The 8,295-nt window shown below is 36.1% G+C and overlaps 1 pseudogene; it reads right to left on the bottom strand.

Annotated features, from left to right (window-relative positions):
• Nucleotides 1–998: 998 nt before the first annotated feature.
• LOC115274460 lies at nucleotides 999–6,788 on the bottom strand (annotated as a pseudogene).
• Between the last annotated feature and the right edge of the window lie 1,507 nt (nucleotides 6,789–8,295).

Raw genomic sequence — 8,295 nt, 5'->3', positions numbered from 1 at the left:
ATGCTAGAAGTCCCAGCTAATGCAGTAAGACAAAAAAAGCAAGTAAAATGTTTACAGAATTTAAAGGAAGAAATAAAGCTTTTTTCCTTTGCAAATAACACAATCATCTCTGTAGAAAATCTAAAAAAAAAAAAGTAAAAAAATTCTTGGGATAATAAATGATCATAGCATGGTTGCATAACACTTGGTTAATATAAAGAAGTTAATTGCTTTCCCATGTCGTGTCAATGAACAAGTGATATTTGAAATTTAAAAAAACTTAAAATATCATTTACATTATTGTACAAAAATGAAATAATTAGGTATAAATTTCACAAAAAATATATAAAATACATATAAGGAAAACTGCAAAACTCTGATGGAACATATCAAAGAGAAACTAAATAAGTAGATGTGTTCCTGGGTGTCAGCATTCCCAACTTGCACTGTAGTTTCAGTACGTTTTTACCCCAAATTCCAGCAAGTTATTTTGTGAATATTGATGATTTAATACTAAACTTTATATGGAGAGGAGGACGACCCAGAATAGCCAACATAGTAATGAAGAAGAACAAAGTTGGAATATTGATATTATCCAATTTCACGACTTACTACAAGCTACAGTAATCATGACTGTGTGAAGTTGGCAAAATAAAAAAATAGATCAATGGAAGAGAATAGAGAACCCAGAAATAAACCAATGTAAATGGAGTCAACTCATCTTACAGTGGCACAGAGAGAAGACAATAGAGCAAGGATTTTCTTTTTAGCAAATGGTGCTGAAACAATGGGTTACCCACGTGCAAAAACATGAATTTCTACACAGACTTAACAACATTCACAACTTTTAAAAATATGGTTTTAATATAACCCAGTGGTAGAATTTGGTAAATTTGATAACATAAGTACCAATGTTATGGACTGACAAATACTTTAAGTTATGACAGCATATTTGAACACAAAATCAGGAAACAACATAGTAACAAAGTGATATAACCATGTATATATACACCTGCTTGTTAAACACTGAAGTAAAAGAACTGTACCGTTTTGTAGTCTTTAGCGCTGTTTGGTGTTTTACTCTGTGCTGATGAAAACAATTTGAATCTTTGCGAAGAGACATAAAACTTAATATTTAACTCAAAAGTGGTTATACATCTGCACTTTTTGAAATTCGAATTCAATTTCTTCCTTTCTGGTAGCGTAGTAGAATCTGATCTTGGAGCAGGAACAGCTAGATGATACAGATTTTTATTGGTTGCTACTGTACTGTAAAGCCTGTATAAAGGCCAGGTCCCACAAGGCTGTACTTACCTGATCTATTACAGCACCCAGCTGTTGGTATTCTCCAGAGTAGCAAATATATGCCCAGGAACACAGGGTTATAAGGGTCAGTTCCATGATCATATTGCATAGTTGAGCAATATGGTCCAAACCAATGAATCTAGGTACACAGCAATCGCTTATGTGATAAAGATGACAATAAACAGTGTGGTGGGGTATGAGCTGCATGGAAGATATTTTTGCTCTTATTACGCTTGATATACTGGATATAGTTTATCTGTTTTACTCCCCAACTGCTGCTAATAACCTTAGCTGAATTCTTCCCCATGCATCTTTTTCACCTCAGTATAGTTTTACAAAGTCTTCCTAAGCTTCAAATATTTGGTCTACAAGTCATTTGGGACCAGAAATGGTTTGTTACAACCACAGATCTTTTTCATTTTTCTGTTGTATGTGTCTTGATCAGTTGCTATGGACACTGAATTGTTAGCTTCTGCTGTGGCTTGTATAGGATTTGGAATATGGTAATTCTTTACATGGACAGATTTTTATACAAGTCTTGAAGTAGTCCACCAGACCTTGGAAAATGATTTTATTCCCTTCATTTCTTTAATGTATAGGCCCTCAGGACAAAGGCATACAAGAAATTCATATTTTCAAGTTTTGATGAATTCTCCATTTTTCATTAAATTTTCCATCAAAGTATGGATTGGTAACTACTCTTAAGCCAGGTTGAGGTAGCAGAGAACAGTATATTTTGGTGAAACCAGAATAGATCTGTCTTCAAACATTCTGTAGTTCTTCATATTGGTTCTCTGAAAATTTGAGGAAGTTTTCCAAAAATATGGTACCATTATTAGCTTTGCCAAATTCATGTGGGGAACTTTAGTTCTCAAAGAAGAAATATCAGGTTTTGAAATGGCTTCAGGAATATTTCTCCCCTTGCCAGTCAGCCATACTTATCAAAACGCTGAAGATTCTGAAGATCATTCTCTTAGACATTTTGGGATCTTAATATACCCATATTAAGCTGATCATTTCGCTAAGGGAAAATATTGTGGGTAAATTTCTCAAATTGACTGTCAAAGATTCCTGAGTGTCCATCAATAACAGTGAAGCTCTTTTACCATCAGTCTTGTTGAAAAGGAAGACAAGTCCATATCTGAATTATTGTGCTCTCCCATGAGACCTCTTTATGAAAAATCAGTCAGTGGTTCATTATAATGTCCGATTCAATCAACTAATACCCCATTGTACATGTATTTCAACGTGATCTCTTTCAGAAATGATTTTCCTTCCATAATGCTCCAGCAACAGATACAGCAGTGATCCTTGACCATGAAAGCCTCCAAGGAAAGCACTTGATCTCCTGTGATCTAGGCTACCTCAGAGGAATGGTTATCTTTGACAATGAGGACTTGGACTGGTCCTATAGTGACAGAACCTCACTACCATCAGTCTCCAGACCGCAGTGGCCAGGAATTGTAGAGACTGGAGACCATCAGTCTCCAGACCACAGTGGCTCAGGTTGATTTTCAGGAAAAACAATAGCAACAACATATGAATATAGCTCATAAGAGGATGAGCCAGTGGAAAAGTAAGGACTTTTTACAAAAATTAATAAACCATGGGTTAAAGACCTATGTGTAAACAATAACAACATAAAAAGCTTAGAAGATAACATATAGGAAAATGTAGATGACCTCGAGTTTGACAATGACTTTTTAAGTACAAGTATAAAAGCATAATCCATGAAAGAAAAAATTTGATAAACTGGAATTCAATAAAATTAAGGATTGCTGCTTTGCAAAATACATTGTCAACAGAATGAAAAGAATAATGACTCACAGAAAATATTTCCGAAGGGTGTCTCTAATTAAGGATTGTTATACAAAGTGCACAAAGAACTCTTAAAACTCAACGATAAGTCTGGGTGCTGGTTGGCTCAGTTGGGTGAGTGTCTGACTTTGGCTCAGGTCATGATCTCACTGTTTCTGAGTTCAGGCCCCACGTCAGGCTATGTGCTGACAGCTCAGAGCCTGGAGCCTGCTTCAGATTCTGTCCCTTCCTCTCTTCCCTCTCCCCCTCTCTCCCCCTTTCCCCTCTCTCTCTCAAAAATAAACATGAAATTGTTTTAGATTAAAATAAGCCTCAACAATAAGAAAATAAACAACCTGATATAAAAACGTGCTAGAGACCTCAATAGATAACCTCACCAAATAAGCATAAGGAAAGATGCTCCTCGGTAAATAAATGCAAGTTCAGACACCAATGAGATAACTGGTAGAATTACCAAATTTCAGAATGCTGATAACACCAAATACTGGCAAGGTTATGAGGTACAAAGAACTTGGATTCATCACTTTGGGGAATGTAAAAAGGCACAGCTACTATTCAAAACAATTTGGTTGTTTATTACAAAACTGAACATATTGTTACCATGGGACCCACCAGTCTTACTGCTTGATACTTACCGAAAGAAGTTGAAGACCTATATTCACACAAAAACCTGCACATGGATGCTTAGAACATTTCTATTCATAATTGCTAAAACTTGTAACAACCTTGACATCCCTTTGTAGGTGAATGTAGGTATATCTAGATGATGGAATATTATTCAGCTATAAAAAGAAGTGAGCTATCAAGCCATGAAAAGACACAGAAGAAAGTTAAATGTATATTAGTAAGTAAAAGAAACAAACCTGAAAAGACTATGTACTGTGTGTTACTAACTGTATGACATTCTGGGTAAGGCAAAACTATGGAGACAGTGAAATGATCATTGGCTGTCAGGGATAGAGAGGAGGGAAGGATAAATAGAGTATTAAAAATTCAGTGCAACTACTCTGTTGCTATACTGGTAGACACATGTCATGTGCATTTGTCTGAACCCAAAGAAATGCCCGATGGCAGAAGTGAAACCTAATGTAAACTATGAACTTTGTATAATAATAATACGCCATTCATCAGTTGTAATAAACACACCTCTCTGTAGGAGGATGCTGATAATGGGGGAGGTTATACATGTCTGAGGTAAGGAAATTTATAGAAAAATCTCTGTACCTTCCACTCAGTTTTTCTTTGAACCTAAAACTGCTCTAAATAGAAGGTCTATTAGGAAAAAAAAAAAAGTCTGCCAAAAGCCAGAAGAGAATGGCCATGTCTACATCCTGATTTTGGCCTTCCAGCTTTGAAGCTCTGAAAGAAACAACAAATTTCTGTTGTTTTGTTTGAACGTATTTTTTTTTTATTATAGTAGCCCTAGGAAAATAAGAATAAGCATAGGATAAGTTATCCTGGATGATTTGGTAATTCTCACCTATAAATCTATCTGACATGATGATGATGATGATGATGTTATTGTTGATGATGATGATTGTGGGGAAAAAGATTCAAGAGTTACTTATACTTACATAAATGGTTTAGAAAAAAAAGCCTAGAGTGGAAAGCTGCCACCATAGGGTGAAAGCACCCAAGATTAGTCATTAAGTAGAAAAAAGCTCTGGGTGGAATGCTGCCACCATGGGGCAAAAGTGCCCAAGGTTAGTTAGTGAGATATTGTAAGGGAATTACAAGTAACTTGTTATATCACCTTCAGGAAACTACTTTCCATCTCGTGCCAGTATACCTTGATCACAAACACCATATGCCCCCCTTTCAAACTCTTTGCTTCTTACAACTTCTTACAAGTTCTTGCAAGTTAATGACTACTGATTGTTTTCCACACACTCACATGTGTCAGGTCTTGTTTTCTTCACATTCACCATGTGTGTAAGATGTTGTGAGCTCAGTAGATATGGAGACAAAACCCGTTCTGGGCTCTTGTCTCCTCCCGGACATTAGCTTCTCTCGTATTTGGTTTTACATCCGCTCTCTTGCTGGACAAGAGAGAACTCCAGACTAATAGTCTGTGAGAGATGATGATGATGATTTAATTGGAGTGGAGTGGAATGCTGCAATGGAAAACATGCCTGTAACTACCATTTCAATTTATTTCATGTTAATCAATCTGTTCAAAATTTCTGTTTGAATATCTTAATGAAATGGTTATAGCATCACTTTTCATTACATATTTATTAATAGAATATTGCTAGCAATGGTAATGACCTATTTTTGTTTAGCTTTCTTCCTTTAGTTTATCTTTCCTGACAAATTTTCTCATATACAGCAAGGAGAAACAAGGGACACTCTTAATACTTTAGATGGAAAGTCTTTAGGCAATATCACTCAGTTCCTTAGCACATTTTTTGTCTAATACATTACTACAGGAACCGTATTGCTAAGCTCTACTTTTCCATTAGATTTTTTTAAAAATTTCCTTTAAGTCTTTTGTTCTAGCCACTTTAAACTTTTACCAGCATTCTCATTGGTTCCAAGTCATTCTTCTATTTTAGAATTTTTGTTCGTGTAGCATCCTATTTCTTACATGCTGAATTTAGTTATCTATTACTGCATGAAAAAATGATCACAGATTTAGTAGCTTCAAATAACAAATGTTGATTATCTTGCTGGGTTTGGATAACTCACTCTCTTGCCATATGACCCCCTCTATTGGCTCTGACTATCTTTACAACATGGCAACTGGCTTTCTTCCTTCAGGAAGAATGATCCAAAAGACAGAACCCAACCTCACTTCTGAAGTGATATACCGTCACCTCTGCTGCATTCCATAGTCACACAGATGAATCCTAGTACATATAGTGTAGGAGATGACTTCATAAAGGTCTGGAAGCAAGACGTGCGGATAATGGGAGGTGGGATCAGGGAATCTTTGGATCCAGCTCCTACAGCTATTAAGGCATAATCTGCATGCACACCATAGTGAGTGGGCTTTGTCAAGAGTATCAGCATCAAGTCTCCTTGATCTTCATCTAATAGCAGTCAATTGAAATGGATACATTGAGGTTTGTTGTATAATAGGAATTTCTGTGACTTGATTATATGGGTAATTGATACTTATAATCAAACCTAACAGACAAATGATTTAAAACTGTGTTTCACTTATAATATATTCCCACTAGCCTGATCCTTGAGGAAAATAATATAATGAAGATCATTTTTATAAGTGGCATCTTCTTAATCTTGGTTTCAAATGAAGCAAAAATGGGATTGAAGTGCTTATTTGGAGTAATGATGCAGTCCAGTTATTTCAATTAGAGTCGCCCAGCTACCAGTGAACTGACTGTATTATTGGAACTGTTCCTTTAAACTACTGACCAAGTCTTGCCAGGCTCAGCAGGGACCATCTAATGTGATTACCCCCTAATGTGTTATAGTGGTTAGGAAGTCTATAAAGCAATTTTAACAGGGCTTAGAAATACCACTTCTATAAAATGGGCAGACATTAAGTTAATTCTTTAACGTATTTCATTAAGAGAAAAGTGTTTACTTTCATCTCTGCAAACAATCCACTTACTGTTCTGGAAAGTATCACCTGAGAATGCTACTGAAGAAGTGCCTAAAATCAAATAGAATGATGACAGGTATTGTGATGGGAATTCAACAACTTCTACTCCAAAACGCATTCCCCCTAAGAGCTGCTGGATTTAGCCATCTTGGCAGAAGATTTAAGAAGAAAAGACACATTCACAGCCATGCAATTAGAGGAGAATCACACCAGCAATTAGTTGTAGAATAGGTGTTACTTCTATGTTAGCATCTATTTTCAGTTATTTATGGTTTGGTTCCCCCCCCCCCCCCGCCCCTGTTGTTTCTTTCTTTCTGTGAGAGTTTCCTGGCAAACAGCACAGTCTGAGCTCATCTTTGATAGAATCCCAGAATGCTTGTGTTAGGAGGAATTTTAACCTAACCCTGCCGATTTCTGCTTAAGATTTTTTTTCCCCTTTGAATCAAGTGATGTTTACTCCTGGAATTTGATGCCTCATCTGATCTTAAATCTTTGGTGGTAAAACGCATTATTACCCTAGGAGGGAGGACTTTCTACAACAAACCAACCTGTTTAGTTATTCCTCATATGGAGACTCAGTTTATCCACTTGAATTTCTAAATGTTGACATGAACTCTACCCTTGATAACATTTAGCCTGAGTCTCATTCCTCTTTCACAAGACAATCCTTTAAATATGTATGATAGACCATTTTGCTTTTGTGTAAGCGTAGTCACCTCATGAAAATGAAGAACACCATTTTATTTTGACTTGCTTAATCAGGTTATCATTGACATTCTTAAGACAGGATTATGTTTGTTTGTTTGTTTTATTCTTTGTGCCCTTATAACGTCAAGAAGGGCTTGATTGCCATAGTTTTACATATCATGGTAGGTTTGGTCCTGCTGCCAGTGTCATTGAAAGGAAGCTTTAGTCAAAAGGTTTTGGTCATCTTCTACCACAGTATACTTCTTAACCCACGGTGACACATGGGGAGGGCTGAATGAAAGAATCTTGACAGTCTGCATTGTAATGTAAAACTGATGAAGGCACGCGTTGATCTTCAGACCCATAAAATGTAAGGTCAAGGGGAAGTCAAATTGCATGTGAAGAATGGAGCTTTTTAAGAAATTGACATACCCAGAATAATGTCACAACGTGACAGGACATTAAGAGGGGGACTCTGTAATTTAAATTTTATATATACACATATATTGGGCCTCCAAAAGCACTTACTAACTTTTACAGTTAAGAGAATCTGAGTGGTACTCTTCTAGAATGTTGGGGACATTTGGGGGACATTTCTTAAATACAGGAATGAGAACCTGGGGTAGCAATACATGTTTAATTCATCCAACATTCAATCAACAGGCATTTATCCCTCCCTTGTTTTGAGGCAGGTATTGTTGGGTACACAGTGCACTAATTTAAGTGGTGGCATAACCACAACTTACTCTATTAAAGTACTAGGATGATAATAAAGAAGGCTCAGTATGCTGAGTTTGAAGTTCCAAAAGAGCTTTATATCTAGACTATTTTATTGACTTGAAAATACACTTTACAATAATGATTATAAAAGTTTTATGAGATTGTTTTACTGCATCCAATTTTTACAGCTTTATAAATACCAATGAGAACTTGGATTT

The sequence above is a fragment of the Suricata suricatta genome, chromosome 12, assembly GCF_006229205.1.
Source record: "Suricata suricatta isolate VVHF042 chromosome 12, meerkat_22Aug2017_6uvM2_HiC, whole genome shotgun sequence".
Lineage (NCBI taxonomy): Eukaryota > Metazoa > Chordata > Mammalia > Carnivora > Herpestidae > Suricata > Suricata suricatta.
The sequence above is the reverse complement of the archived record's forward strand: the minus strand, read 5'-3'. Positions and strand labels throughout refer to the sequence as shown.